Genomic DNA, 17,492 nt, shown 5'->3' with positions numbered 1-17,492 from the left:
ATCCTTTCCATAGCTTTGCAGACCAAGCTAGTCAGGCTTATGGGGCGATAGTTTCCAGGGTCCGTTGAGGCACCACCTTTGTGGAGAGGGACCACTGTTGCTGTACGCCACTCTTTGGGTACATATCCTGTAGTAAGGCTGAGATTGTACAGTAGTTTTATGTTTGGGTTTAGCTCTTCTTGGAGTTCATGTAGGACGCAGCCTGGGACACTGTCTGGTCCCATTGATGCTGTGTATTTTGCTTTGGAGAGGGCGGCTCCCACCTGAGCATCTGAGATGTCAGGGGGGCAGCACTCTGCTGGGATAGATATTTGCCCTTTTGGTGGGGGGGGGGGGTTTGTGCTGAACCTGTCAGCTAGGATGTTGGCAATGTCTGTGGGATCAGTGTATTTTTTGTCATTTTTGGACTAATGCTGAGCATATCTGGAATTCCCACCCAGGTTCCTAACATAACTAAAGAAAGCCTTGTGATTATCCTTAGTGTCCTGTGCAATTTTTCTCTCGAAGCTGGCCTTTGACGATTTTATGAGTGCCCTTAGTTTTTTGCTAATACTGATCAGAGATGCCTTCCCTTTTTGGGATTTTGCTCTATCATGTAGTAGCTTCCTCCTTCTATTGTATAGTTTGTTTATGGCTGGGGTCCACCAGACAGGTCGTCTGCCTTTGGAAGATTGGGTCTTGGTTTTATTTGGGATTGCATGATCCATGCATTCCTGAAGGTGTTCATAGAATGCATTTATAAAGGATTCTGTGGTCTGGGCCATATTTTCCACAGGCCCGGGGGCTTTGAAGGATTCCACCTCGGTTTTGAGGAGTGTGAAATTTGCTTTAGAGAAGTTTTTCACTGTGGTTTTCTGGGCAGGGGGTGTGGTCAGGATGTGAATATCCAGTGAGATCAGTTTATGGTCTGATCTTACCAGTGAGGGATACACTTTTGGTCTGGAGCATAGAGTCCCCATGTTGGTGATGATCAGGACCAGTATGTTTTCCCCTCTTGTGGGAGTGGTAGCAAGTTGTTCCATAGCATTTGAGTTTATGAATTCTAGGAACCTTTGGGCAAGGGTGTCGGAGCTAGAGTAATGCTCCCAATCTATGTTTGGGTAGTTGAAGTCGCCCAATATAATGGTGTTCGGAGAGACCTTCATATTTTCCAGTGTTCTCAGGAAGGCCGAGTGGGGTTCCTGGGTTTGGGAGGGTGGTCTGTAGCAGGCTATAAACTGGAAGGCAGTTTTACCCACTGTTAGTTGCACATGGATAGTCTCTGATGCTTCGTGCTTTGCCACCAACGTGGAGGTGTGGGTATCTTTGATGAATATCGATACTCCCCCTCCTTTTGTGGTTCAGTCCAAGTTTTGGGGCCGAAAAGCATGGTATGAGGTATAACCTGGTAGTGCTGGTGCTCTCGGAGTCCTGAACCAGGTTTCTGTTACTGCACAGATATCAATGTTCTCCATGCTAAGGAGAGTTTCGAGTGCGTGCATCTTGAGGTTTAGACTTCTAGCGTTGAGTAGCATTACTCTTAGTTTCTTATCCCTTGTGATACCTATGGAGGTGGGTTTGTCTTTTGAGCCTTGCCTAAAAAAGGCACTATGGGGGTAGCAAGAGCCTTTGCCAATATCCGAAAGCCCAGGGGTGACAGGTGCAAGCCTTCCCTAGCAAAGCATTGTGGCTTGTCGTGCATATCATCCCAAGCTGACAGGCATTGGATCCCCTTTGAATGACACCAATACTTAAGCCAATTTTTGAAATTGATCATCTTGTCTTCATATTGTGGCATCATTCTTGGTGAGGGTAAGATGCTACTCAAGGTCAGGGTCATACCAGCCTGGGCTACATGCTCAGAGAGCTCCTCTATGTCTCTTTTCATGTAGTCCAGGGAGGTACATCTCAGGTCATTCACACCAGAATGGACAATGACTGAGTCATATTTGTACTTGCCTTGGAGTGACCTGAGTGCTTGTGTTATGTGGCAGATCCTAGCACCAGACAGGCTGCTCACCGTGACCTTCTCCTTGTTCAGCCTGGTGAGCGGGACGTCAGTGTGCCTGATGATAGAGTCACCTATTACAAGTGTATCAGGTGTGTTGTTTAGCCTTAAGGGCTGTGACTGTTCGCCACACTGGCTTTGTGAGATATGTGTTGCACGTGTTTTGTTTTGGGGTAGCGGTTGCTTGGGTGTCTGCTTTGGAGGTCTCTGCTGCTTAGGCAGATCTTTATTTAGAGCCTCCGAGTATGTTTTTGTGTGATTATGTGTTTGGTTTGCTGTTGTGGTAGGTCTATGTGAGACTGGAATTGTAGTGAGTGTGGTTTCCTTCTCCTCCTGACTGGTTATGCCAGTACTGAGTTGAGAGAGCTTAGCCTCCAGTTTGGCTATATGGTTGCATCTCTCACATGTGTTGGAATTTGTTGGGAGGAGGAGAGGGTTGTCTGTGTACATGAGGCAGTTGTAACATTGCCTCAAGATTCCCATATTCACCAGCTGGACCGGAGAGGAGATTGACAACTGACCTTTGGATATGCTAGAATAATATTGGGAATTCCTTTATAATTGAAAACAAGGGCCAATGGGGAGCGAGGGTGTAGTGCTTTTAATTTTTAGTGCTGACTTATAATTGCTTTAGTGAGCAAGTGCCAGGTAACAAGTGCAATGTGTTACAGGTAACTTAAATGCAAAAATGACAAACAGTAACTTTCTTTCAAGTGAAGCAAGGAAATAAGTACAGTAAGCAATGCAGATATCACTAGGGATCCACAGAAGCGCTGAGAAGCCGCATTTTAGGTGGAATTAGCGTTCCAGGGAAATAACAAGCATACAAATAAAGCTAGATTCAGCAGGCCTGGATCTAGTATATGCTACAGCAAACAAGGTGTATCAATTTCAGTAAGATACAGTTCAAATATTCAGGCACTATAAACCTTTAACCAGAAATTCCCAGCTCAGAAGGGCAGAGTCCAGCCTCTCCTCCCACAAGAGTGCAGACCACGAACCTTCTTAATGTAAAATAACTGGCCTGAAGCCCAAGTGCTTAAACCAGAGCTAATACACTTTAAGAATAACAGACACTGAGCTCTCAATCAGCAGTTCCCAACTTAGAAGGATGAAAGCTACCTGTCCTGCCACCACAGTGCATGCCACAAACCTTCCTAATGTTGAACAACTGGTCTGAAGCCCAAGTGCTTAATCCAAAAGACTTAGAATGATAGCTACACTTTAACCAAGTTACTACCAAGCAGTAATAAATACAACTGAATACTTTAAATAATGCCTGGATTAGTGCTCAAGTTATACAAACAAAGCTAGATTCAGCAGGCCTGTATCTAGTCTATGCTACAGCAAACAAGGTGTACCAATTTCAGTAAGAAGAAATTCAGATATGCATGCACTATAAGCCTTCAACCAGAAATGCCCAGCTCAGAAGGGCAGAGTCCAGCATCTCATCCCACAAGAGTGCAGACCACGAAACCCTCTTAATGTAAAATAACTGGCCTGAAAGCCCAAGTGCTTAAACCAGAATTAATATACTTTTAGAATAACAGACACTGAGCCCTCAATCAGCAGTTCCCAACTTAGAAGGATGTAAGCTACCTGTTCTGCCACTACAGTGCAGACCACAAACCCTCTCAATGTAAAACAACTGGTCTGAAGCCCAAGTGTTTAAACTAAAAGGCTTAGAATGAGTTACACCAAGCAGTAATAAATACAATTGAGAATGTTTAAGATGACGCAAAAGCAAAATAAAGTAGGAAGAAACACAAGTACAGTAAAAGCAGAAGATTTTTTTTTTTTTTTTTTTAGAAAAGTAGCAAAAGCAGTAGTAAGTACAATTCTCATGCAGTGCAAGCTGGCACACTTGAATATGTAGCAATATTAGTCCACACACAGTTTGAGAAAATGTAATTAAATTAAAAAGGACTAAAAGCAAGTGCAGAAAGGGTTTATTAGGTAGAATGCGGTAAAGAGATGTCCTGGGGGAGTGTCTTAGATCAAATCTACAGTGGGGCGGGCACTGCAAAAGCCACCAAATTTAAACTACAACCAAGAATAGGGAAGGGGGGTGGGGGAACAGTTTCAACACAGATGTAAGGAATGTGCAAATTATAAAAATATATATACTGTTTTCTATAGATTTGCAGAGCAGTAAGACACAGATATCAAGCAGACAATTTAGCTCTATAATACAGAATAACACAGAAAATATACTCAGCTCTAGAAACTTGAAGATAGTTCTGTAAGGCTGTCTCTCAAACTAAGGTTCCAGTTTGAATACAGGTTGTTAATTAAAAGGAGACACAGCACTAGCTAAATTATATCAGCTGAAAGACAAGGCAGGAAATGAGGGGGGGGGGAACAGTTTCAACACAGATGTAAGGAATGTGCAAATTATAAAAAAATATATATACTGTTTTCTATAGATTTGCAGAGCAGTCAGACACAGATATCAAGCAGACAATTTAGCTCTATAATACAGAATAGCACAGAAAATATACTCAGCTCTATAAACTTGAAGATAGTTCTGTAAGGCTGTCTCTCAAACTAAGGTTCCAGTTTGAATACAATATCTTAATAAAATTAATATGGTCTGTTCCTTCAAGTTTTTGTTGTACAACAGAAAATCTCAGATTTTCCCTACATGCTCTGTCCTCTAATTCTACCATTTTTTAAACATCTCTTCTTGAACAGTCTTGTACTCAGCCTGCCTTTTTTCATTTTGATCTCTGATTTTTGCAGTTTTATCAGCTCTTCTGCATATCTGTTTAGAGTGTCTTACATTTATTTCCCAGGTTTTTATATGAGTTGATATGCTGCTTCAGTGTTTCATTCATTTTAATCAGCTCTGATCACATTTGACTTATTTTTTCCTCAAGGTTACTGGAAGCCATGTCTTGCACCAAAGCTGGAGCTTGAACTTCTTTTTGCTGAATAGCTGCAGGATTCTTCCCGGTCAGTATTTTTTCTTCAGCTTTTCTAGTTGATTCTCTTTTAGGTTCTCTTAGTTTCTTCTTTGCTGGCATCCAGGAGTGTACTTACTAACCTGTATCTGAATTTACTGAAATTAGCAGAGTTCCTGTTCCTTGTATTTCAGATTCTTTTTTTCACACTAAAAGAGCTGAAGTGAAGCTGCTGAACAATGTGCAGCCATCTTGGAAAGCCCACATTTGTCTTTTGAGAACTGATTTCATTGCTGTCTTTCTCCTGTCCCGGTATAGTTACGGGCTAAAAATTATAATTCAAAACAAGTAAAAGAGGAATATACTCCAAACAGGAACTTTGAGAAATGGTAACAAGAACCACTGGCCATTCTGCTAAATGCTAAAGAACAGCATACCCATGCTTACTGTCCAGAACAAAGCATCATGACAAATATAACCACATAGCAGACACACGTAAAATCATTAAGACTGGCTCAACTTTAAGCAGACCTACATGATAATAAGGTAACCATCAATGCAGTTTATAAATACCATTACAAAACATACACAGATATCGGTCACCCTCTCACAGGAGTTTCATTGTGCCTGTGCAGATGCATGACCCAATAAATAACTAGCCTCTGCTTAAACAGATTATGCACAGTAACTTTGTAAGAGGAAGACATAATATCAACAAAGATTAGAGCAGTAAAGTAGATATACTTAATGAGAAAAGTTGCCAAAATTGGTGCAAAATATCTAGCCAAGTTCAAATAAGATGGGCATTGCTAAACATATCCTCTGTTGCAGGGCTTTAGTGGAAATACTTGTAAATGCCAATGAAATAATTAGAAGTTGTTTCGCTTTAAGCAGGATTACAAGGTATCACATTGTTTCTTGTTCGATTTGAAATTGTCATGCCAACATATTAAAATTTGCATTATGCATTAACTCATGCAGTTGAACTATCCATAATTACTGAAAGAAAATGTTTTGGTGAATTATCATTTTTAATGAATTATAATTTTATCTACCCCTTTCTCCATCTTTCTATAAGGGATAATTATTATTTTAACACATATTAATACTTTTCACTGTCCCTGATTTTGCAGAACATTCCTGATTTTGCCTTATATTTTTGTCCTGTCTCTCAAAAATGTTTTGATTTTTAGCAATCATTGAGTATTACAGTTATTCAATAATTCCAGACATTAGAGTTTCATACTAATGAATGTTCAAGCAAAACCTTTGTTCTACAAATTTTTTTAAGCAAATTACAGTACTATTTAAAAATTGCCCCTAATTTTATGCCTTTGCCCATCCCCCTTATTACTTTCAGTTTTGTCTGGAATTCCTGAGCAAAGAAGTTGAGAGGTATATATATATTCAGCTGCTTTGCTGCGCATGCTGACGGGATGCCCAGTATTATCTTTTGCTAGTTGTTTACCTAATATGTTCATACCTCTCAACTGTACAGATTTTCGCAGAATGTCCAGATTTTTGCCTCATATTTTTGGTCCATTTTTCATACAATTGTGATTTTCTGGCAAATTAGAGGCAAATCATTAAAGACTGAAGTTAGAAAAGAATGACAACCATTTGAGTTTAAGACTGCATACCCTTGAGAAAATTCACGGTTAAGCAAAACCTGTTATGCTATCACCTTTCTAAGTCTGTAAGTGCATATTAAAAAATTGTTCCTATTTTTGGGCCTTTAGCCCACTTTTATTAATGGCTCTGTCCAGATTTCTTGGTGTAAGAAGTTGAGAGGTATGAATATGTTAATTTCTATCATGTGGAGGATATTATACAAGACTGCAGTTATTAGCCATCGTTATTAATCAGTTCAGGTAACCAAAACATCTTTTGACTATAGGTGTTTGTTAATCATGTGGTCCCGCTAAGTCTGTGGAACTTTTTACATTATCTGTACTGAATGAAGGGTATATATGGAAGACATCAAGGAAACTGTCTTACTGTGCCAGAAGGTGGAGATGTTGGTAGTGTAATGTTTAAGGTGGAGAAGAAGGAAGTAAATGCTCTCTGGAAAATCAAGAGCAGAAAATCCTGTATGAGAACAGATAGAAATAAAATAGTTAACACAATGGTGTGAGGAAATAAGTGGTTGAAGCAGCTATAAAGTTTAGTAAAAGTACAAGTGATTTCTGAAACCTCTGATGTACACATTTCATAAAAGGCGCACAATATGACACACAAATCTCTGAACTGTCAGCAGTTGTTCAACTGACAAAATCTTTCTTACTAAATTAAACAACAATTGAAATGCTAAATAGGGATAACATTAAAGACAATTACAGCAACATAAATCCCCCTAATATATTAAACTCAATTAAAGTGTATTATTGAATTTCATTCTGTTAACCAGTAACTAAACATGAAAGGTTTTACTTTACTTCATCATATATAATATGAGTAGTAAAAATAATGGTATGAAATATAACTGTGATTTTATCCTTTATATTAGATTATTTGCTTGACAGAAGCTAGACTTTTGTGTGCACAAAGTTTACTTGTTAAATTCACATGGTCTGGTACCTTATTTTTTTGCTTTCTAAGGATCTAACATTTTTACAAACTCAAATTAATTTTATAGGGATACAAAAACAATTATCTAATCATTATGTAAAACATTAGTGTTTGTTAAAATGCAGTGCCAATAAATTCAATGTGTAATTAACAAATAAATATATCAACTTCAACAAATTTAACTTATTTAATTTAACAATAACATATTAAATTGTTTATTCAAGCCTTTGGCATTACTATATTATACATTAAAATCATTTAGTTTTCAGTATCATGACCTGAGAAGTAGACAGGATGTCAGTGTCAGGTATGCATGGTAGAAGTTAAACATTAATTCATTGTAAAAAGATTTTTTCAGTGGTGAGATGTTTGCAATGTTTCAGAAACTGCTATAGGTACAGGACAACACACCTTTATGGAGCATTTTCTAGACAGCAGAAAGAGAAGACAGCTGAAGAGACCAGTTGACAAGACTGGAGGCAGGAAAATATATTGCATTCCATAAAAAAAATATTCAGGAGGATTTCTTAAAAATATATATTCAGGAGGAATACTGTCAGCAGAGGGAACAGAAGGCTTATTTTTAAGTAAGCTCCAAATGAAGTTGTGGGAATAGGAGATAAGAAGAGTGGTGGTGGTAGTAGAAGACAGCGCAACACAATCTGTAATTTACAAAAACAGTGAGCATCTCACTAAGATCTATATTAGGTTAGTGCATACTGTATATCATATGCTTTTTTTCCAGTTAGTTATCTTCCATACCAGTCTAAAAAAGTCAAGATGCATCTGATAAGCACTTCTGTGTTTCTTTATTTCAATACCTATTGTAGGCTAGTGGGGGTACAGCAGTGCACCCAGATGACATCATTCAAGAGAACACTAATAGTTTGCACAGATGGATATAATCCTCTCCATTCTAAAGATGGCATAAGATCAATTAAGATTTGAGCTGAGGATAAAGGGAGTGAGTGAGTAACCAATACTGTCTTAAATGCATGGTGTGGAAGGTGGCCAAGTGCACTATTGTGGATGCTCAATGAAGGTTTTTGGAGATACAGCCATGAGATGCACCTATTGTCTGTGAAGCAGTGTGCAGTGTTGAAAGCCAGGTCAGCAAGTGCATGAAGGCCCATTCACATCAGTGTTTAGGCACTGCAGGACCCACTTCAACAAAGCAGATGTGAGGCTACAAGGCATGGACAAATAGGGAACACATAGAGAAATGGTCTTGAATTTCCCATTGGATGGTAGCCCTTGATATCTGTCCCTTACCTCTTGTTCTGGTTTCAGAGGATATTGTGCAGCATAGCATGGCTTGTAATGAAGGGGGTCTGACATGGTGTGAAGGCTGCCAGCCTAGCTAGATAAAGTTTTGTAGATAATTCTGTCATGTGCAAATATTAATATGGCAGGCTTGTTCTCTTAAATGGAAGAAAATTGTGTTAAATGTTGAACGTCAAAAATGTAACAACAGTGCACTCTGCTGGAAGAAAGCTGATAACTCAAACCTTGTATGACTGTTTGATCTCAAACTCAGAGCTGTGATGTCTAAAGCAGCAGATTCTTTCTATTGTTTTGAGACCAGAGTTAATTGCTAGACTTTGCATATCTAATGTCTTTAATTGCTGTGGTTTCCTGACCAGGTGCATGATCAAAGCTATGTTAAACTCTGAGTTTCTGTTAGCCTGGGAAACCAAAGAAGAATGATGTAATCTAAAATGAATCAGCAGTGATGTATTATCAATTTAAAAGATTGTCTCAGAGAGAGAGAGAGAGAGCATTTTGGATTTTGTCTAAAGCTGACAACAACTCACCAGTACCCTGCTTTCGCTCTATTTTTTGTTGTTGTGTCTTTCGGCTTTTCCCGGTTAGTGGTCACCACAGCAGAACTCCGGTCCGCTAATGATTGGCAGTAAATTTTTACATGCCGAGTTGCCAATCCTGAAGCACAACCTTCAACGAAGGTATGCCCATTTATGCATGTCTCCACACAGAAGACTCTCTAGCTGAGAATCGAACAGGACAATGTCTTACTGTGAGACGACAACGCTACCGCAGCACCACCACCGCAATTATCTTTATGTAAGTTTATTTAGAACTCTGATTGCTCTTAGTAAAAGATAGAAAATAGTAAGTTTAGTCTAGCTGTTTTCTATATTTATGTCAGAACTATTCTACAGTATTACTTTAAGCATTTTCCTGTGATGTCTGAACTCTTGACTAGCACTGTGTAGTAAGAAGTATTGTCGTGTGTTCTTATTACTTATTATTAAATATTTTTTAAACCTTTCAACTATGGCTGTTTTGTATAGAGATAATTTAAGTTCTAGAGTACATTGCATGTATATAGTGATACTGTACAAAACCACTCCAATAGTTTTGTTGCTCAGTCACACTTACTATTTGTATAATATTGCACAGTAATAATTGGACACCCTTCAGTAAGGGCCTTTTTAGTAACTTCTATTAGCAGTTGGTGGCAGCTGGTACTGCCTTATAGACTGGCAGGAAGTGGCATAGCTATAGAAGCTCTGCCAGCCTTCCCCAGGAGTTTCTGTGTGTTTGTATATAACTCATATCTTAAAGAATGTGTGTGTGTCAGCTACTTGGGCAGGGACAGGAATCACTGGTTGGACAGAGAGGGTGCTGGATGTTTTAGCTTGACCACTAGGCTGAGACCTGTACCCTATAGCTGTGCCAGTGGGGTGTCTTATCGGGGATCTGGAGAGAAATGGAAAAACCATCCCCCGACTGATTGTGATCTCTATGTGCTCTTAAGGGAAATTGTACTTTACTGTGTGTGTATTTGTTATCCTTCCCAATGTGGACACCCCTCACTGGTGTTAATGGTGAGGATTGAGGCTCCTTGATTACTGGGCAAGTACACGGGTGTCACACATGAGATGTGAGGCTTGTTGTTTACGTGACAGACTGGATGACCAGAAATATGGAAAAAAATGAACAGTAAAACAGTAGTTTTTTTTTGTTTTTTGTTTTTTTGGTACAACAGTAGTTTTTAGAGAAGATGTAGCACAGATAAAGGACTGACTAAAATAGGTGGTTAAATCAAACAAGAGGCTTGCAGAAAGTGGGTAGCTAGAAATGTCTTACCAAGTTAGGGAAACTGAGAAATATCCTACCACTAGTGCATGGATTGGGCAGCTAAACTTAACAGGTTGAGAAGAAGACTGTTTTAGTCATTCATAGCAGTGTTTTTAACATTGAAACAAAGTTAAAAAACTGGAGCAATATTTCCTTTGCAATTTTAGTAAAATGAAAGCTACACAAATGAACCAATAACTCCACTGTGGGAAGCATTAAGAATTGTAAGACAAAGTTTATTGAAAAAATAGCCATAAACACTTTCATCTCAGTTAAAATAGAAGAGAAGTTATTTCATCATTGCTATTGTTCATTCACTTTTATTGTTACAGAGTTGCATATTAAGTCCTGTATGCTTAATGGACTTAGCCAAGTAATAAAGTATCTCCAAGTGGGCATTCTGTGTCATTTAAGGGTTAATTGCAAGCATGATCTATGGAAGTCTTGAACCTTTTTTATCCTTGTACAATGAAATTCATAGTTGTAGTAACAGACAGAAAGAAAAATCTAATCAAAGAAATATGTATATAACCAAATGAATTGTTTAAGGGCTGAAAATAAAATGGATGTTTAAAACCCATAACATCTCTGGAAAGGCTAAGATGATGCAGTTTATAAACTGTACTTTGGAATTTTATAGGAATAAACTGGGAGATGGTCACTGAAAGTATTCCTCATTATTCCTAAGGGAGATATGCTGGGAGTGCATAACAGATTTGATCAAAAGATATTTTATCAGACATTTTATCTCTTCTGGTGATGATGTAATAAGCTATATAAGGCCATACAACTGGACCAAGGGATGTATATATCTATCGGTAGTAGGATTTGAGTGTATATTAAAGTCCCACTTAACTACCATAGCCACTGTAATTTTAAGATGTTATTCACTGTATTATTGAGTAGGGAGAAGCACTGATAGAACAATTACATAGATTTTAGCTGCATTCATTTTGGTAGGAGTAAGGAAGAAAGCCTATTGGCTAGTTGTAGGAAATTGCAAAAGAAAAAGTTGCAGGTCAGAGAGTCTGAATGATGATAGCCACTCCTAAAATCTGTTGTGTGTTTTGCCACATCTATATTGACTATAAGGTCTGAGACTTATATTTTTTTTGTTTCCAGCTCTCAGATGGGTAACATGTCAGGTTTGCATATGGAAAAATTACTATGTTGTAGGGATAACATTGTACAGATGCTACAGTACTGATAGCTGCAAGTCTGTATCCATAGGGAGGAATTCTAGATGGGGATCACTGAAATGTTTAAGTAGTGAGTTAATCTGATGTGGCTAAGTGTTACATTGTACATTGCCATAGGTTGGTAATGGATTTTGTGAATATTTTTTCCTATTCTTTATTATTTTTCCCTATCCTATTGCCGATCATCCAGCCATACTTCCTTGTTGCTCATTTGACCCAATTATTCCTTTGAAGGAAGAAACTGCAACCCATTCATTTTGGTTGGGACAACATTGAATGAACCAGGAGAGGGAGCTGCCCTGGCTATGTCTCTGTATTCAGTCTCCTACAGGCTATTGAGATGGGATAAAAAATGAATAACGAACCACTTGGTGAAGTAAAAGAACAAAGGTTTACTGAATAAATAAAACACTCAGTAATACATACAAACGTTAGCGCTTTAGTAAGGTGCATAGACCAAACTTCATCAGACAATTCAATGATATAACAGTTCAGCTTATATAATGCACCCACCCCCTTCAATTAGTTAATCATATACAATCAATCCAATTAGTAATAAACCTGTATACTTAATCAAAAAATTATAACATATATAAATTACATAAATATACTAAATAATAAATATGAATGACAATATTAAATGCACACATTATTCACCTACAAACATAATATTAAAAATAATAAACAAACATTTCATCTATCTAGTACCCTGAGCTTTAATTTACTACTAATGGAAATAGTGTCGTTCAACCCAGGGGGGACATGGGCATTAAGAAAGACCTTCCACCAAGTTTCCTTATCTTCCAACCATAACTTCCAAGGCCCTCCACAATCCCCTGAGATGGGATCTTTGCCTGACTTAGAGGGCTTCTTCAGACCAAGCCCTGATGGATTAGTTACACATGCACAAAACAAACAGCTCCAGAAATACAAGATCCAAGAATCAGAACTTCCCTTGTGACATAAACAGAACATGCTGGAGAGACAAATATGTGTCCCAAAGGATCCATGCATTAAAAAAAAAAAAAAAAGTTCATCCTTGACCCTATTCAAACTAAATCTTGTCATTTGGATGGGAAATTGGCCTGACCCCCACATCCCTTATGGACATAGGCCATCAGTAAGAAAAGAATTATCCCAACTAACACCCCCTGACAAATCCTTAGCTACCTGCCTACTAACTTGCCCCCCATATGATACTTGGAAACCAAATGGTTTGGAGTGCATGGCTAGTCTTCCAAGGGCCCTAGTGGTCATTCACCTAGTAACAACCCATGAGCCTATGAACTTATTTGTGCACTAATGTTTTGGTACCCCCTCTTGCTCATCTCTCATATGCCAGTACCTTACAAGCTTTACAACTGCTGACCACATGAGGTTATACATGTTACCCTATATGCTAACTCAAAAGTAAGTGATTCACCACTGCAGCTTAGGCTTGCTAGGCTCATTGTTGTCGACAAACACCTACACTTGTGCAGCTGTTACCAAAGCAGAAGCCATGCCATCGCTGTCCCCTGAGGATGGGAGAACTGGCATCGGCTATTCACTCCCATCCTTACTTATTCAGCCCCTACAGCACCCATGATAGTAGTTGAACACAAGTCATCTAGGGCAGGGGCAGGGCATCATGTCTCTATGCCACAGAGAAAGGGAGTTTGTTCCTATTTCTGAAATCCTGTATTGACAGGAGGAAAGTGAAAGTTTTTTGAATGAACAGTAAAAGCATTGTCAGTCCATATGCACCAATGTTTTGTGATATAAAGTCAATAGATGGAATTATCAAAGTATGAGAAATTGCAGTGAAGCAAAGGTGCCTGTGCATGTGAGCCATGAAGGGAGGAGGAGGTAGAACAAGTATATTTATAGGATGCAGGTGCAGAGCAGGTAAGCAATAAGGACGTTGGCAAATAGTGCAGAGTTCATCACACCATTACTACACCTGACTTGTGACAGCAGAGACATGATGATAGGCAGCCTATGGGATGGAAATGGCAATACAGCAAATACACAGCGACCAAATTTAGGGAGGGAAAGTGGCGAGTGGGCAGAAGTAAACACTGATGACTCCTCCACACTCTATGTAGAGGCTACCCAACACATATCTCTGAGTCCATGAAAAACGTGTGATAAGGATGTTTGCAAACGTCTTCTAAATGTGAGGTATACAAATTCTATATCATTTGTGAACTCCGTTTCCATTCATAGTGCATGGATTCTCATTCTTTTGTCTGGCACATTTGATGAGACGGTCTCTTTGAAGGGAGGATACACAAAACTACAGTCATCTCTCTCTCTCTCACTCTCTCTCTCTCTGTCTCTCTCTCCCACGTCTTATTATGTGGCAACTGCTGGGTGGTTTAAAAGATAAAGTGAGACCTAATAGGATTCTTTGTAATGAGTCTTTCCTGATAACAAAATACGCAGCTAAAGATGGGGATTGTACAAGAGCTAAAAAGTTAAATGACCATGTAAAATGGAAAGGGCAAATGTTGGCTTTATGTAAGTAGAGAGATAAACAGCCTGATAAGTAATCAGTTACTACAGTAAGTAAACAATATACTCTAGATTAATTCTAATTTACAGTCCCCAAAAACTGACTATAGCAAACAGTATAAGTAATACACAGATCTGTAGCATAGTAATTTGCAACCTATGCAGCACAAGCCTCTCCATTGTCTATAAGCAACTGCAAAGATGATTGCTTAATGACAGTTAAACTATTTGTTTTGTTTTGATTTTTCCTGTAGTTTAACTACCTTTTAAAAAATGAGACTTTGACAGCTTGTAAGCTGCCATTTTTCTGTAGACGTTCATCACCCACTACAAGTTGACACCTGCTCCTTCAGCTAACAGTTACTATGGCATTTAATGCATTTTAGTTCAGAACCTGGATCACATCACAGGAATACAATTTTTATCTGAAAAACTTTGTGCATTCCAGCTTTCTTCCAGACCTTCTCTATAAACCAGTTTGTTTTGTAATTCAGAGCAATACCAAATGTAGCATGCATTTAGCCACTCCAACATGTTATAACCTCATACAGTACAAACAGTGCATAGGAATGAGCAACCAATGCGTACTCCTAGGATGCATGATCTCCCAGTCAGCTTCACATAGCTCATATTGCTAGATTTTCTAATTCATAATCAGTTCACTATTACTTTGGTACTGGAAATGGAAGGGCACTGTGTTTAACAGGGCAGAAAAGGGTCAGAACCCATATTTTAGAACATCTTAAGGACATTAGACACAGAACTGTAACTAGTCCTTTTACAGAACATTTCAGTTTGGTACATGGTGGGAATGGTAGTTGCCTAAAGTTTTTGTTTGTGTACAAAGAGCATAAAGGACACGTGCATTATAATATTTTTATTTGTTGTTCTAAAAGGAGGCCAGATGCATTTTTAAGTATAAACCTTGTGACTAGTGGCTTTAATCATGAAAAATGAATGAAATATGTATTGTCTTTATTATTATTTTATACTGAAATGGAGATTTTCATGTTGGTATTTATTTGACTATTTCTTGCAGTGTCTACATAGTTTTAATGATGAAAGAAGTCCATGAAAACATGGTTCTCTTTTATGACACCTGTGCCTCTTTCTTGTTCTGTATTTGTGGAATTTATTCTTCATTTTCATGCATAACAAATCAATTACGTGTTTTGTACTTTTAGTATATACATAAAACTTTGTTAAACAGTTTAATTTTGAAGGGTCTTATATGCTGAAGTGGCATGTCACATGGTTTAAAATATATATGGCTTAATAAAGTTGATTTTGGTGCTATAAGTCAGCCTTCGCTGCTATGCTTATACAAACTGTACAGGGGTAAGTCAGGCTGGTGCTATACATGGTTTTACTGGTCTGTGAACAGCTACAGTACTAATTTTAATTCATAAATACATCCCCAAGTAGACATACATTGTGGAGTGGGGTAAATACATCCCCAGGTAGACATACATTGTGGAGTGAGGTAACTGAGGTATGTATAGTGGTGGTGGTAGGAGAATGATCAGAGGGCATCAGTCTTTTCAATCCTTTAGTTTTCTATATTCAGTTGGAATATTCTGGTCAAACAAAGACCACTCTTAGATCCCTAGAGGATTGCTTTATTGGAAGAAAGATGACAGGCTTGGCCAGCCTTCAGCTTAGTTGTCCTGTGGCTATATAACTCGCAAGTACTTAAGGTAACTTTCACCTCACAGTGGGCATGCATCTCAGTGGAGTTTAGTGCGACATAAATGTTTACCTTGTGACTGCATCATGACATGAAGATGACTGAAAAACTAAGGCCAACACACTACAGCAGTATATGGTGCTGGATGAAACACTAAGATAAAGGGCCACTGCATACTGACATGGAGGGGTGACTGAAACACTAAGGCCAAGGCCATTGCACTATGAAGTGATGTCCGGGGTCACTGCATTGTGACATGGTGGTGACTGTAAAAGTAAGGCAAAGTACCAATGTGCCATTACATTGTTGTAATACAAAGACTAAGGCCAGGTGCCACTGCATCATGACACGGTGGTGACAGAAACTAAGGCCAGAGCATTAAAGCATGGTGTTAACAGATAAACTAAAGCCAGGTGCCACTGCGATATGACATGGTGGTGACAGAAGCAAAGACTAGGGGTCAGTGATAAATGCATGGTGTTGATACCTACACAAAGGCCAGGTGTCATTGCATTAATGCATGGTATTGACAGACAAAGGCCAGGGTCAGAACATTAATGCATGGTGCTGAGAGATAGACTAAGGCCACGGATCAGTGCATTAATGCATGGTCTTGACAGACAGACTAAAGCCAGGGTTCAGTGCATTAATGCATGCTGTTGAAAGATAGACTAAGGCCAGGGGTCAGTGCATTAATGCATGCTGTTGACAGACAGACTAAAGCCAGGGTCAGAGCATTAATGCATGCTGTTGACAGACAGACTAAGGCCAGGGGTCAGTGCATTAATGCATGCTGTTGACAGACTAAGGCCAGGGTCAGTGCATTAATGCATGCTGTTAACAGACAGACTAAGGCCAGGGGTCAGTGCATTAATGCATGCTGTTGACAGACAGACTAAGGCCAGGGGTCAGTGTACTGTAAAATGTTAGTGACAGAAATACTAAAATCAGGTACTCTTGTAACATGACATAAAGGTAACTGAAAGAGTAAGTCCAGGGACCACTGTACCATGAAATGGTGGTGACTGAAATAGTAAGGCTAGGGACCACTGCACCATGAATTGGTGGTGACTGAAATTTAAGGCCAGGGATTACCACATCAAGACATGGAGGTGACTACAAAACCAAAGCCTGTATTACTGAGCCATTATATTTTGGTGACAGAAAGACTAAACAAGGTGCCACCTCACCATGACATGGAAGTCACTAAAATGCTAAGGCCTGGAGACAGCTTCTGAGCTTAAATTGTAAACATCTGTCCAGAAGAACAGACAGGCTCCTGTTATAGGACAGCTGGTTTAACAATTTCTTCAAACTTTGTTAATACCATTTCTAGTTAGATACAGAAAATATAGCAAAAGTAATTAAAAAATATCTGCATCCAGTGACAAACAAAATGTATACTAAATAGCTTCAAAATATGGTCATACTAATTAACTCAATCATACTGGAAAAGCAAGAATACTTTAAGAAAACGTAACTGACCAAGTATGAGCAGTGTATTTTTTTATCAAAAAACACTGACAAGGAAGATGTCAGGTTAACACATT

The sequence above is a fragment of the Protopterus annectens genome, chromosome 3.part0 (genome assembly GCF_019279795.1).
Source record: "Protopterus annectens isolate FY-2018-M chromosome 3.part0, PAN1.0, whole genome shotgun sequence".
Lineage (NCBI taxonomy): Eukaryota > Metazoa > Chordata > Ceratodontiformes > Protopteridae > Protopterus > Protopterus annectens.
Note: the sequence above shows the minus strand (reverse complement) of the source record.